Genomic DNA, 16,617 nt, shown 5'->3' with positions numbered 1-16,617 from the left:
CCTTTTCAGATTATGATGCAATAAAATTATGTATAACAAAGGGCTATGGAAAAATTAATCAAAAATTAATTGGAAATTAAATAATGGAATCCTAAAGAATGAGTTTGTCAAACAATAAATCATAGAAATAATCAATACTTTCATCCAAGAGAATGACAATAATGAGACAACATACCAAAATTTATGAGATACAACCAAAGCAGTACTTAGGGGAAACACTTATATGAATGAAATAGAGAAAGAGCATATCAGTTAATTGGGTATGGAACAAAAAAAAGGTAGAAAAAGAAGAAATTTAAAATCCTCAATTAAATACCAAATTACAAATTCTAAAAATCAGCAGAGATATTAATAAAATTGAAATTAAGAAACTAAGAGCTAATTTAATGGGAGAAATAGATAAACCTTTGGATATTTTGATTTTAAAAAAATGAAGAAGAAAACGAAATTACCAGTATCAAAAATGTAAAGGGTGAATTCACCAACAATATGGAGGAAATTAAAGCAATAATTAGGAGCTATTTTACCCAACTGTCTGCCAATAAATGTGACAATCTAAGTGAAATGAGTAAATATTTACAAAAATATAAATTGCCCAGATTAACAGAAGAGGAAATAAAATACTTAGCCCCATTTTAGAAAAAGAAATTGAACAAGCCATCAATGAACTAAAATATTAGCAAAGAGATTACAACAACATTACATTATGACCAGGTGGAATTTGTACCAGGAATGCAGGACTGGTTCAATATTAGAACAACTTTGACCATAATTGACCATATCACTAACAAAACTAACAAAAATCATGTGCTTATCTCAATAGATGTAGAAAAAGCTTTTAGCAAAATACAGTCCCCATTCCTACTAAAAACACTAGAGAGCATAGGAATAAATGGAGTTTCCTTAAAATGATAAGTAGTATATGCCCAAAGGGCTATGTGTCCCAAAGACATCATACAAATGGGAAAAGGACTCACATGTACAAAAAAATATTTATAGCAGCTCTTTTTGTGGTGGCAAAGAGCTGGAAATCAAAGGGATATCCATCAATTGGGGAATGGCTAAACAAGTTGTGGTATATGACTGTGATTGAACACTATTGTGATATAAGAAATGAGGAGCAGACAGACTTCATAATAACCTGGAAAGACGTATATAAACTGGTGGTGAGCGAGGGGAGCAGAACCAGGAGAACATTTTACATAATTACAGACACATTGTGTCTGTGATGACTAACTTTGATAGACCTGGCTCTTCTCAGCAATGCAAAGTTCTAAGATAACTCGAAAAGACTCATGATGGAAAAAGCTATCCACATCCAGAGAAGGAATTATGGAGTCTGAATGCAGATTGAAGCAAACTACTTTCTCTCTCTCTCTCTCTCTCTCTCTCTCTCTCTCTCTCTCTCTCTCTGTCTCTCTGCTTTTTGGGTTTTTTTTCTGTTTCTTCTTTATCATGGTTCATTCCATTGGTTGTAGTTCTTCTTTACAACTTGACTATTGTGAAAATATGTTTGATCTGAAAGTATATGTAGAACCTATATTGGACTACATGTCATCTTGGGTGGGGAGGGGGAAGGAGAGGAGGGGAAGAAAATTTGGAACTCAAAAACTTTTGGAACTTAATGTTGTAAATTAAAATTAAATATTTTTAAAATGATAAGTAGTATCTATCTATGTAATGTGAAGAAGCTTTCCCAATAAGATCGGGGTGAAACAAGGATGCTCATAATCACCACTATTATTCAATATAGTACTAGAAATGTTAGCTTTATCAATAAGAGAAGAAAAAGAAATTGAAGGAATTAGAATAGGCAATAAGGAAACAAAACTATCACTTTTTGCAGATAATATGATGGTATCCTTAGAGAATCCTAGAGAATCATCTAAAAAGATAGTTGAAATAATAAACAAATTTAGCAAAGGCGTAGTATATAAAATAAACTCATATAAATCATTGGCATTTCTATATATTACAACAAAGCTCAGCAGAAAGATAAAGAAAGAGAAATTCCATTTAAAAGAATTGTAGATAATATAAAATATTCAAGAATCTACCTGCCAAGACAAATACAGGAACCATTACAAAATACTTTTCACATGAATAAAGTCAGATCTAAACAACTGGAAAAATATCCATTACTCATGAGGAGGCTGAAAAAATATAATAAAAATGACAGTGCTACCTCAACTAATTTACTTATTCAGTGCCCTACCAATCAAACTGCCTAAAATTATTTTATAGAGCTAGAAAAAATAATAACAAAATTCATCCTGAAGCACAAAAGGTCAAGAATATCAAGAGAATTAATGAAAAAGAAAAACACAAATGAAGGTGGCCTGGCCATACCAGATCTAAAACTATATTATAAAGTGGCAATCATCAAAACTATTTGGTACTGGTTAAAAAATAGAATGGTAGCTCAGTAGAATAGGTTAGCTGCACAAGACACAGAAGTAAATGACTATAGTAATCTACTGTTTGATAAACCCAAAGACTCCAGTTTCTGGGAAAAGAACTCACTATTTAACAAAAGCTGCTGGGAAAACTGGAAAACAGTATTACAGAAACTAGGCATAGACAAACATCTCACACTGTATGCCAAGATAACGTCAAAATGGGTACATGGTTTAGATATAAAGGGTGATACCATAAGCAAATTAGGAGAGCGCTATATTAAAAAGATTTTGTGCAAACAAAATCAATGCAACCAAGATTAGAAGGAAAGCAGAAAGATGGAAAACAATTTTTTATGGCAAGTGTTTCTGTTAAATGCCTCATTTCTAAAATATATAGAGAACATAGTCAAATTTATAAGAATACAAATCATTATTTGAATAATAAGTGGTCAAAGGATATGAACAGGCATTTTTCAGATGAAGAAATCAAAGCTATTTATAGTCATATGAAACATGCTCAGAATCATTATTGATTAGAGAAATGCAAATTAAAACAATCCTGACTACCTGAAAGCCATGATCAAAAAAAAAGAGCCTAGATATCATCTTTCAAGAAATTATCAAGGAGAACTGCCCTGATATTCTAGAGCCAGAGGGTAAAATAGAAATTGAAAGAATCCACTGATTGCCTCTTGAAAAAGATCCCAAAAAGAAAACTAGGAATATTGTCACCAAATTCCAGAGTTTCCAGGTCAAGGAGAAAATACTGCAAGCAGCCAGAAAGAAACAATTTGAATATTGTGATGATCAGCTATGATACTTAGTTTTTCTCAGCAGTACAATGATACAAGATAATTCCAAAAGCTTTATGATGAAAAATGCTATCCATATCCAGAGAAAGAACTATGGAATCTGAATGCAGATCAAAGTATACTATTTTCACTTTTTTGTTGTTTTTTTTCTTTCTTGTGGTTTTTCTCTTTTGTTCTGATTCTTCTTTCACAACATGACCAATGTGAAAATATGTTTAATGTGATTATACACATATAACCTGTATCAGATTGCTTGCTTTCTTGAGAAGGGGGAGATGGGAAGGGGAGAAGGAAGAGGCAAGGGGAGAGATGGAGGGAGAAAAATTTGGAATTCAAAATCTTATAAAAAATGAATGTTGAAAATTATCTTTACATGTAATTGGAAAAAATAAAACACTATTAAGTGGAAAAAATTTTTAAACTGTTTATTGAATGAATTAATGAGAGCTGGAATGCTGAGCTGGGAGATGTTCCTTGAAGAATGGTAGAGTAAAATAATTATTGGTCTAAGCCTGACAATGAGAATTGGAGAGAAGAAGGTGCCCTCTGTCCTCACCTTTACCCTGCCCATAAGGGAGGCAGCAGACAATCTGATTGTTGACTATAAAAGTGAGAATAGCTGAATTTAAAACAGGAACAGAACAACTAGACAGCAGCTGGAAAAATAATTTCATGCCAACTCCATTGAAGAAAAACCAAACAGGGTGATATGAGAGGGAGAGAACTTTCAGTAGTCAGCCTTCCCAAATCCCCAGTAACAGGGGGAGCAGATGTGGGTCAGTGGGGCAGATAACCTGAAGCCCAAAGGAGAATTTCAATTTCATTCACTGACCACACCATCCTATCCTCTGCCACTGTCATCTACACCAAATTTACTCTCTTAATTCTTGCCATGACCTCCACTATCTCAGCCCAAATCTTTCCTCCCAGTCCATAGTCATGATTTGGGCTTTCTCCATACATATATAGCCTTACTCCTATAGTCTGCCTCTTCAATGTTCCACTACCTTAGAAGCCTTCCCCCCGACTCCCAATCTTCTCATCCTCAGGTAACTCCAACCATCCTTATTCTCTGTCACTGCTTCTAGGAAAGTCAATACCTGGGTGGTAGACTTTCTCAGAAATAATAGTGGAAGTCATGTTGATTTTACCCATTACATATGTATAGTAAATAAAGTGGTCCCTTAGTGTTGCTTGATAATTTGTCTACTCTACACGGAAATAGAGCTAGGAGACATTTCATGGGGCCATCTGGTCCAACCTACTCATTACATAGTTTGGGAGAGCCAGGTTCAGGGAGATTGAGTGATTTACTTTATCATTCCCCACAATGCCTATTATAAATAATCCTTCTCTCCTTGTGCACCCAAACACACACCGCCCCACACATACACCTCTAACATTTATAGGAGATAACTTGGCCTACTACATTAATGACATTAAGGTCTTCCAAAATAAAGCCCCTCAAATCCCCTCATTAATTCCTCAGAACTTCTTAGCATCATCACTTATTCTTTCTTCCTTTCCTAGAGTCACAAAAGAGGTATCGCTGTTCTTTGCTTTGGCTAATCACTCCATCTACACCTGTCCTCACCTTTGGTCCCATTCCTTACTGTCCTCTTTAGGATCTTGCTGCAAAAAACATCCCCATATCTATTTCATGTGCGTTTGGCCTCTCTCTTTGTGGTTGCTATGCATCTACCTAAATTGCCAAAAAAAAATCTCAGGCCACTCCAATCCTTGAAATAAAATGAAAAGCCTTTTTTGGCCCTTCAACTCCTTTCAACATTTTTTTGTTTCTCTAGTCCCCTTGATTATCAATTAATCAATAGCTATTTATTAAATACCTACTAAGTGCCAAACACTATTTTCAGCCCTAGAGATACAGAGACACTGAATGAAACAATCTACTCACAAGTTTATATTTTAATGGGAGAGACTACAAGGACATGTATAAATACACAGGGAGAGTAATATTCAATAAACCAAATGAGTATGAATGTCAAATATCTTGAAAACCTCTTGTTCAGAAACATTTCTCCACTTTCTCCTGTAAGGGCAATGACACTGGCATACCCAAGATGGCTGCTAGTGCAGGTTCTTTTATCTGCTTTACTAAGGAAAGACGGCTGTTTCAGGGGTCGACAATCTTTCTTTTTTAATCACATAAAATACAAACACAGGAAATACAGAGGAGAGAAATAAAGACCAACAGACAAGGCACTACTGCCTCAATCAAAGCTTTACATCCACCACTGAATCGAGAGAGCCTTTATATCTGGGGAGTTGGGGAGGCCACTCAGAGTCTGGACCAGGGAATCACAACATCTTTCTCATAAGCAAGCCCCCAAAGCAAAGTCTCACCAATATACACTCTTTCAGCTAATAGACTCAGAACCAAAAGGCATCACAACCCAACTCATTGCCTAATTAGCTGATTAACAAAAGGTGTGCAAGCCTTCCTACAAGCAAGCTTCCCTTGATGGGCTCCACATGAGGCCTGTTGATGAGCTGAGAAGATCTTACACCCGCCATCAACATTACATCCCACCATCTATTCTTTCCTCCACCCTCTGTTATTTCACTTTTGGGTGACCACAACCCTAGTGAAATTGTTCTCTCAGAAGTCATGAATGAATTTTTAACTGTTAAAAACAACAGTCTTTTTTCTGTCCTCATCCTCCTTGATCTCTTATTTGACTCTCCTTACCATAATAATTTCCTTCTGAATAATCTCTCTCTCTCTCTCTCTCTCTCTCTCTCTCTCTCTCTCTCTCTCTCTTAGTTGAAAAAAGGGTAGAGTATTTTAATAGACAAGTAACATATAGTATAATTTTTTAAAAAATGTTTTGACCTCCTTGGACCCTCTGAAGGTCTCAGGGTTTCAATGGGTTCCTGCCTTCTGCAATCATTCCTTCTCTGTCCCCTCTGCTAGATTGTCATCCCCTTGTGAATCCTTTAGGGTGTTAAGGGTGTGCTGAAGTCAGTTCAAACAGACTCATGAAAGTTGATTTTTAACATGTGCATTTACATTTCAGAAAAAGCAAGCTAGAAATCAGGGCTTGATTTATTGCTTTGTTAATTGTCTAAAGACAGTGTTGGAGAAAATGTTAATTATGCAGATCTTAAAAGTGTCAGTGTGTACTTTTTTCAGAATTAGTTGTTAAATGTTTACCATCACACCCCTGGTGATCTCCCAAGGATTTCTCTTTGGCCCTCTTCTCTCTTCTTTTTATTTTCTCTAGCTTGACAATCTCACTCATGCCACAGCTTCAACTTCAGGCTTCAGCCCCTGTTTTCTCAATTACAGATGCTCATCTCCAATTGCATGAAGAACCTTTCCATCTGGATTTCCTATTCAATGTACCCAAATGGAATATCTCATCTTTTGATGACACTATCATTCACCCAGTCTTCTCTGTTTGATACCTTGGTGTTACCTTTGTCTCATCCACCGCCTTTGCCTTTCTCACGTCCAGTCAGAACTTTTGAGTCTCACTCTACAATATTTTTTTGCATACCATCCCTCTTCTCTGTTTCCACAGCCACCACTCTAGCACTGACACCTTTCAGTACTACCCAGGTATACTATTGCAATAGCAAGAAAGCCAACAGTAAGAACAAAAGCTGGGAGATTAAGTGGAGCCAGCTCCAGGTTTGTATTGTGTGCCTAGAAGGTTAGGATTGACTGAAAGGTCACTACCACACTGAGCCTGGGTCTCCCTGACCTTTGTCTGAATGTCAGCTGCCATAGTCACTGCTATAGATGGCCACTTACTCCCAGGTAAATGGGATTAGCAGACTCCAGATAAGTATATCTATTTGTCAAACCCTTCCCCCATAGGTGCAGGTTAACACAAGGAGGAGGAAGCATATACACACCAAGAACCCCAGAGACGCAGAATCCCTGAATCTCAGAGTTAGAGGGAACTTCCAAGTCAATACTGATATCTATAAAAGAGACCCCTCTACAACGTCTCAAATAAGTGATCGTCCAGGCACAACCTGAAGACTTCTAGTGACGTAATAAAGGCAGTCCATTCCTCTTTGGAATAGCTGGAATTACTAAAAAAAAAAAAAGCTTTCTTTTTTACATCAAACTCAGATCTATCTATACATCTTCTTTCCTTCCTACCCACCCCAACCTGCCCCTGGTCCTCTGAGACTAAGCAGAACCAACCCAGGGTCTTCTTTTCTCCAGCCTAAACATTCCAGGTTCTTTCAACTGATCTTTACTCGGAATGATTGCACACCCCTTTCACTGTCCTGGTCACCCTCATGGACACAGTGACTTTATCTCCTACCCTGCCTACAGTATGATGCCTAGATGTAATTCTTCTGATGGGGTCTGTTGGGGTCAGAGTGTGGTAGGACTCTACAACCTCATCTTCCCTAGGCACTCAGCTTTTCCTAAGGCAGCTTAAGACTGCAAGAGCTTCATTGATTGCTGTTTGACCCTGGTGACTCATATTAAGCTTGCAGTACCCCTGGAGATCTTTCTCCAGAAAAGGGGGCTCCCCTTTCCCAAAGGGAAGGAATAAAAAGCTTCACACACACACACACACACACATGCATATACCCACAGACCCACATATACTTCACCCACACACAGAATACACCTGAACACCTCTAGGGCTGGCTCTCTGCCGCCCAGACAAATATGAAATCTCACCTGACTTCTTTCTCACTCCATCCTCACATCCTCATTATCAAATTCCCTAAAACCCATAAAAACCAATGCCAGTTCCCTCGACCTGCCCCAATACCAGTAGCCTTCCTTCTTTCTACTTTCCTTAAATCCCTTGGCTTACTCTAAGTCCAGATGTCATCATTTAGCACTTCACCCCAGTTGTTCTCAGCAGCACCAGACCTATGCCTTCGTCTCAGGTACACCATGTGCCAACCTCCCCTGGGTTCTGTTCTGCCTTTGCACCCACTGTACTTTACTCTCCTGTCTTGGCAGATGGGCAAAACCAGGTTGAGGATAACTGACAAGGCTCAAACCCATTGGTGAGTTAGGGAGACAACTACCCCAAGCATGTGAAGACTTCCTTCAGCAGAATGGGTGGATGAGAACAATTTGTTCTAACAGTGACAAAGGAGGCTGAAGCAGGCACTGTGTGGCACTTAGAGCTTGGTCATCCACTGTATCCTGGGTCATCATCCATCATCTTAATGTTTGTCCTGCCGCTGGTCTTCCATGACTCTGGAGGAGAGAATGAGGCTAATGACTTTGTGCAACTCTGCCCCAGTTAAATCCAATTCACATGCAAGACAAGACATCACCCCATGATGTCACTGGTTCTCTTCGAAAAGCAAGAGGAAGGGAAATAATTTGAATTTTCCTCTTATAAATGAGCTAAGTTTAAGGAAAATGTTGACACCTAGGAGCCTACAATGAACAAAACAAGAAACAAAAAGGAGACCCTGTTCACTGAAGGAAGAGTATACGTCATTGGCTATGACTCTGGGTTCTAATACAATGCATTTCTGCAACTATAAAAACAAAGACCAGAAATTTGGGCCCCTTTAGTAAACAACAGTTCAGAAGATCATAGATTTAGGAGTAGGAGAGACTGTCGAAGCCATTTAATCCAACCCCGTAATTTTAAATATAAGAAAACTAAGGCCCAGAGAGGTTACATACCTTTATAGTTCTAAAAGCTTCACTCTTCAATAGCTCAATACAATAACTGATTTTCTCAATGTTGACCCTATCTCATAAAGAAAAGGTCACTGATTCACTGAAGGTAGGCATGGCTCCTGTTTATAGGACATGAGTGTTTGCCATTTAACGGCAGGTTAGTTTTATGTATAATTACACAGTGGCAAATCAAAAGCCACCTGCCTGCTTGGGCAGCCTGATGAATTCTAAGAGGTAACACTTTTTATATTGGTGCCCGAAGTAAACTTTGGCATCATCTCATTCACCTGGTTTTGTAGTAGCCCCGCTCCTAGAAACAAATCACTCCCAAAGTGCTCATTCACCTTTGGTGAAACTGTGAATGGGCCCAACCATTTTGGAAAACAACTTGCAATTAGTCAAGAAAACATATAACTTTATTTAAGCCCTCTTATCCATCAATCTCACTACTGGGTTTATGCTCCAAGGAAATATTGACAGCAAGAAAAGACCCAGAAATACAAAAATATGCTTAGCAGTGCTAGGTACAGTAGAAAAAGGTGGAAGGAAAATATTTGCCCAAAGACTGAAAAAATGGCCGAACTACCAGTAGTATGTAAAAGTAAAGAAATATTGTACTGTTGCTTGTGAAGAATTCAAAGAAGCCATGGGAAGACCTTTATGGAGGTGATACTGATCAAAGAAACCAGAACCAAAATCACAATATGCACAATGAGGGACCACAGCTACCTAAATGATGACAGCAAAACCTGGCCCAATTATAATGGACATTGACTCTGATATATTAAAGTGTCCATCCATCCTTTCTTTTAGTGTACAGTAAGCTAAAGAACTAAAAAGAACTTTTGTGCTAAATGCCATAATAATTCTTTTATGCTGTTTCGCTATTTATCACACTTTTGTTTCTGTTTTAGGAAAGCAGTAAAGTTTATGATGAGAGTTATAGAAGTCTAGACCATCTAATCTAACCACTTCATTTTAGAGTTTAGAGTTACCTCCTTCAGAGGTAAAATAAATTTCTTTTGTACCAAAGTGAGTTTGTGGCAGAAACACCCTGAATCTTGCATTTATGTATGTGTGTCTATATACGTATTATTTATCTATTTATTCATTTATGTGTAGTTGTGTTTGTATTCTTGTCCTTTCACTTTTATTCTTGTAACCCTTTTCTCAGCAGAACCTTTCTAACACAAAGGATCACCTGGTGGTATGCCTTTTTCCTTCTGGCCTTTGCATTTGGGCCCCTTCCCTGTACCCAGTCACCTAGAAGTCATCCAGGATACATGGCCACTCCCAGCACTTGAGCGAGATATGAGTCACTACCGCTATTCCTTCTCTGGAGGTGAAATATCACCAGACCTCACTATCTCCCATGTTGCTGCTTTCTAAGCTCTGCCATGTTTCACTATCTGATCTTCCTCTACACTTGGAAGACCTCTGGTACTGTCATCCACCCCTCTAATGTACTCTTAGGACTTCCAGGCCTTTCTATCTGCCCCACAGACAAACTTTTGTTTCACGTATTGTTTTCCCAATTAGAAGTGACCTTGAGAACAGGGACTATCTCACTTTTTCTCTTTGTATAAGCAGGGCTTAGAAAAATGCTTACCACATAGTAAAGCACTTAATGAATGTTTTCTTTTTCATTTATTTATTAAAAAGTCCAGGTGCACTTTGGGAAACCCTGAATTGCTGGAAATTTTACTCTATCAAAGGTAGGCACCAGACCATTGTACAAGCATTCAGACTAAAAATGCTTCAAAATCTACAAATATTTATTCATGTAGTAAAGGACATGGAAGGGCAGCTAGGTGGTACAGTGGATAGGGTGCCAGACTTGGAGTCAGGGAGATTCTTCTTTATCAGTTTAAATCTGGCCTCAAACATTTAGCAGCTGCGTGACCCTGGGCAAGTCACTTAACTCTTTATGCCTTAATTTCCTCATCTGTAAAATGAGCTGGAGAAGGAAACGGCAAACCACTCCAGTATCTCTATCAAGAAAACTCCATTGACAGACATTGTGTACTTAGTCGTTCTGTCCCTCTTGCCTGTAACAGATTTCATGGATGTATTTTTAATACCAAGAACTGCCCCTATTCTGTACGATCACATCCATCTGTGTTTGTCATTTCTGACCATAAAACTTGCCTATTTCAAGTCCTTGCTTGAAGTGGAGGGATAAAAATCTGGCTATCAGTTATTACCTAATAAAGCATCCAAATCTTTAAAAAAAAAACCTCCAAATGAGGTCGTGAAGAGTCAGAGACGTGACTGATGTCTGAAACAATATAGCAAAGGACACAGATAGGACCAAAATCCAAGAGGCAAAAGATTCCCTTTCCCACAAGCCAACTTCTAGAGTCTCCACAACTAATAGAACTGCCGTGTGTGGACATCCTGCCAAGCAGGAGGCCAGGGTCCATTGCTCCATGCAGACACTGCACCAGATTGATCGTTCACTGGAATCTATCCTCTGGCCATGGCTGCCTCCATTCCTATCAGGTGCCCTGGATCCTTCCCAGCAAGGCCAGTATCTTCAGTTATGATGGTTCAATCTTCCCTACCATTTTCCTCTCCCCCCAGCATAAAGCAAGATATTTCTTCCTTAGGTATTAGCTTTCAAGAAGCCTCTTTATGGGATAATTATACCATGTCTCAGTTAACAGTGATGCTACCACTTTCCCATACCTTTGAGGACTATTTAAAGCACCTGCTGCTTTACATCTAAGACCTATAGCCCTATAGGCCTATAGTGGCTGAGGGAACAATTATTTCTTGGTCTATTTAAATGGATATCTTTTTCCCATTCCTGGTTAGCTTTAGATGGATCCATAGTCAGTTACCTCCTCCCTTTCCCAGCACCTTGATGCTATTTGTATACCTCCAGTTCACATCAGGTTCTCTTATTTATGCTTCTGAGGTTCAGAAAAGTGCTCCTCCTCTCTTTTCCATTCAGTCTAGAAAGAAGATGGGTCCACTGTATTCTGCCCTGACTAGATCACACTGTATTGTTGCGTTCAGTTCTGCTGGGGAGTGACTACAGGAGAGTGATCAGGATGGTGGAAAACTACGTATTGGTGCCATATTAGGATCAGTTAGAAGAACTTATGATATTTAGAAGCAAAGAGAGAGTGAGGGAGGAGGACCAGGAAGTTGTCTTCTAGTATTTGAAGGGCTGTTACATTGTGTGACATGGCAGAGACATCAGACTTGATCCACTTGGCCCAAGAGGACAGAGCTAAGAATAATGATGATAGACAGTGGGTTTCTGCTCTGCTCACTTTAGGTCTTCAGGCAAAGGCCATTGGCCACTTATCAGGTATGTGGTCAAATCTTCTAGTACGAGATAGGCTAGATGGCCCCTAAAGTCTCTTTTCTAGCTATGAGATTGTCACTTTATGATATTTTCTGTTTCTCATTTCCTGTCATCAACCAGAGAAACTAATCTGAGTGTATGCAAACGACCCAAAGCTGCCTCTTTGAAACCCTCAAAAAAGGAAAAGGGAGAGAAGGAACTGGTGGCCCAAGACCCTAAAGCTCAGAGGAAAATAGGCAATCTCTCACTACATTCCAAAGGCAAACCATCAGGAAAAAGATAGCTCTATTTGGGCCCAATCTCAGCAGATCTATACATCTGTTGGAACTCTTTTTTTTGAGGAAAAGTGGGGTGTGACTCTGAGACTTCATTTTGATTAATCATTGCCTTTATCTCTCTTACAGGTATGTCATGACAATATGTAGAAACCAGCTCATCATTTATAGAGAGTCTCGACTTCCTAAGTGTGACCATCAGGTTAGAGTAACTAAATTTCAATTGAGTACAATTGAATTCAACCAATATTTGCTAAATACCTACTAGGTACTTGGTGGCAGCTAGGTGGCCTAGTGCTAGGTCAGATGTCAGGAAGACTCCTCTTCCTGAATTCAAATCTGGCCTCAGAAACTTACTAGCTGTGTGACCCTGGGCAAGTCACTTCACCTAGTTTGTCCCAGTTTCCTCATTTGTAAAATGAGCTGAAGAAGGAAATGGCAAACCACTCCAGTATCTTTGCTAGAAAATTCCAAATGAGTTTACAACAGAAAAATGACTAAACAAGAAAACAGCAACAAAAAAGGTACCAGGTACTGCATGAAACAATCCTTTGTCTCAAGGAATTTACATCTAATTGGGATACAATTTGTCCCTTGAAGATGAGTTGACTTTAGAGTAGGGTTTTAATTTTAAAGGGGAGTATGACTGGATTGGTTGATAGACAAGAGAGGAGAGTGATACAGGTTGGTGGGCCCATGCAGAGGCTTGAAAGTGACATGGGATAATTTGGGCTTTGGGGGAAGAGCTGGGGAATGGGGCTGGAGGTATTGTAAGCTAGCAATTAATGTATATAAAAATAAATACCTAGATGCATGCTATGGGGCAGGGGCCTGGGATAGGCAAAGGAGAGGCTATTACTGAGCAGAAGAATGTAGTTGATCAGCATTAATGTGGGCTCAGAGAGTCTATTTGCATAGCTTGTTCATTGATGCTTGAAGTTCAACCTTGTCCCGTGGAGGCTTCTCTCCTGCAACCAAAATTAACCTAGAGTTTCTTTTTACATGTACAGAGTAACTTGAGTAGGAAATGAAAAATAGCTGTTAAAAGCTGCTGGCCACACCAGGTAGGCCCTCTCCCCATTACATCAAGCTGCCTCTTATAAAGGTGCATTGCTTATGTGTAAAGAGTGACCATGTTCTCCTGTCAGTGAAAATGTGACCTCACTAAGGGAAAACATGCATATATAAAATGGTTTAAGTACAATTACAAAACCCTTGATGGACCTTTGAAGGAATAGAATGCAAATCAAGCATTTTGTCCTGAGGGGCGCAAAATAGAATATTTGGAGGGGGTGGGCTAAGAAATATGGAGGTGGGTATTATAACCCATGTGAGAGCCATCCACAGGTACCAGGGAGAACAGTTGAGACTGTGGGACTCAAGGGAGTCCGAGGCATTAAAAAGTCTTGTTGAAGAAAAGAAAATCAAGACGAAAAGAAAACAAGAAAGCCCAGCTGGAAATAAGGGCCCTGGGAGTGGGGGAGGAAAGAGGTAGAATTTGTGGTACAGGACATTGAGGAAGAAGGAATACCAGTCCATGAAAGATTGGCCTGGAATGTATTTCTTCCTGAATTCTGCCTCTAAGTCACTCAATGTAATGGCAAGTAGAGTGGGACTTTTTGTTGTCTTTTGTTTTGGAATGCTTCTCAGCACTAAGGCAATCAAGTGCCTTTGAGTCTTGCCTTTCTTTCAATCAAGAGTCTTTGACTGAATCAAGAGTCTTTGGTGACCTGCTTAAAAGGCTTAGGTTGCATGAGTTTGAGTCACATGGTTGAGATGCCCTCTGGCCCTGAAGAAGTTTATATATACTATGAGGTTAGCATTTTGCTTGGGGCTCATTCACTGGAAGAGTGTCATGTGATTTGACCAGACTATACTCTGGGTAGCCGTTAAGGAGCCCCCCTGCCTTTGAAAAACTCAGATGTTGGTGCTTTTCTCTCTGGTAACTGAGTATGTAATGTCTTGGACAGACAGCTAGAAGCCAGTCTGCTGATTTGTGTTATTTTGCTGTGTTTATATAATTTTGCTTGTAATTTCTGTTTGTGTTTTCTCTGAAGTTCAGGGTGCTGACTTTTTCCCCTGAACTAAGTGAATGATATATGTATGTTCAATTAATGTGATATTGTAAACCCCTTAAAGTTGTTTTGCTTAGAAAAGCAGATCAAAGAACCTGTGCTAGCAGCCCTCTTGTGTGCTGATGTTATTTGCCTTACACCTCCACAGCAGCTGCAAATACGATTGTTGTCACACTCAGTCAACCAAAAAGTATTTATCAAGCATTTACTAAGTTCCAGGAACTATGCTTAAGCTCTGGGTATATAAAGAAGGTAAAAAAATAATCCCTACCTTCAAGGAGTTCCATTCTAATTGAGGTAACAGCTCAGTATATGCCAAATATAGATAGGATACCTTGGAGGTAATCTCAGAGGAAAAACACCAGTATTGGAATGATTGGTCTGGGGTGGGGCGGGTGGAGGGGAGCAGTTTGCTGTTAAAGGCTTCTTGCAGAAGATAGGATTTTATCCAGGACTTGAAGGAATCCAGAGAGACAAGCAGTGGGGATGAGGAGGGTGAGCATTCCAGGTAGTGAAAATACCCAGAGTCTGGAGATGGGGTGTCCTGTGTAAGGGTTGGAAAACCAGTGTCATTGGATTGCAGAGAATGTGGGGGTGATGAAGGCATGAGAAGATTGGAAAGGTAGGAGGGGACCTTGCTCCTTAAACATGATTCTCTACTATTTCTTGACTCAGATGCTTTTTGGGGTCCCAGTCAGAAGGGCAGGCCCAACCTACTGTAACTGGGACTTGATATTAGGTCCCAAGACCTAGAAACACGAATGGAGTGGAAGGTTCTGCCTGGTCACGCAGTGCAAACTCTGTAGCCCCTTAGGCTAAAGGAAGGAGAAGTGGATGGAAAGAACTGCCTCTGGTCTTAGAACATGAGATATTAATCATTTTTTTTAGAAATTTAATGACAAATCTTGGAGAGGATGTAGAAAAACCAAGATACTAAAGCATTGTTGGTGGAATGATCCAATAATTATGGAGAGTAATTTGGAACTATGCCCAATGGGCTATAAAACTGTGCATACCCTTTGACCCAGCAATACCACTGCTACAATTGTGCTCTATTCCTTCTCAGTTCTCATTATTACTCCATTCTCACGGTGAGATCTTTGTATGTTCATTACTATGATTTGATAATGTTTGATAGCCTCCTAACAAACATTCTCTCCCCCACTCCAACCCATCCTTCACCCTGGCTACCAGAGTGATTTTCTTTATGCAAAGATCTAGCCATTTAACATTCTTAAAGAGGCATGTCCCTTTTGAAGGTACAACATTGCCTAAATGAAGCCAGTAAAAAAAGAGATCCTGGATAAAACTTGGAATGAATAAGGTGTAATTTCTACCTACTAACAATAAGGTGAGGTGAGGAATAGACTACAGAATTGTTGGCCTGGGGAAAGTTTTATTTTTATGAGTCTCTTCTACATGGTCTGAATAGAAGGGATATAATGTGTAGAATATAGGACTTCCATCATGTTTTGGGCTGTTTGCCAGGGCTGCAGCCCAGCTGTGCTTTCCTCTCCCTTCTAACCAGGACATCAGAATGTAACCACATCCATCTTCTTTGCTGGTAGACCAGTGATACCATCAATCTCTCTCTCTCTCTCTCTCTTTCTGTGTGTGTGTGTCTGCCTGTCTCTGTCTCTCTTGCTCTCTATCTCTCTTCATCTTTGTGTGTGTGTATGTGTGTCTCTGTATCTCTCTGTCTCTCTGACTCTGTCTGTCTCTGTGTGTGTGTCTTTCTCTGTGTGTGTCTCTCTCTGTGTGTCTCTCCCTCTGTCTGTCTCTGTCTCTGTCTCTGTCTCTCTCTCTCTCTCTCTCTCTCTTTCACTGACTTTCCCATCATGCAATCTAAATATCTAAATCTACAGCTCACCTCCAAAAGAGTCTAACTTTTCATACTAGGTTGCTTGCCTTTTGTTCAGGTAAACTAATCAGGGCCCAAGAGAGGTCATTATTTGGAATCCAATTCCATCTTCTTTCCAGGAATGCATGTGGCCTAAATATATGGGCATATTGTTTAAAATTCTCCTCTCAGTTCTTAGAAGTTACTTTTGATAAATGTGCATGTTTATATTGAGCTAGAAATTTCTTCAAGATCA

The sequence above is a fragment of the Trichosurus vulpecula genome, chromosome 8 (assembly GCF_011100635.1).
Source record: "Trichosurus vulpecula isolate mTriVul1 chromosome 8, mTriVul1.pri, whole genome shotgun sequence".
NCBI classification, from domain to species: domain Eukaryota; kingdom Metazoa; phylum Chordata; class Mammalia; order Diprotodontia; family Phalangeridae; genus Trichosurus; species Trichosurus vulpecula.
This window is presented reverse-complemented; position numbering follows the sequence as displayed.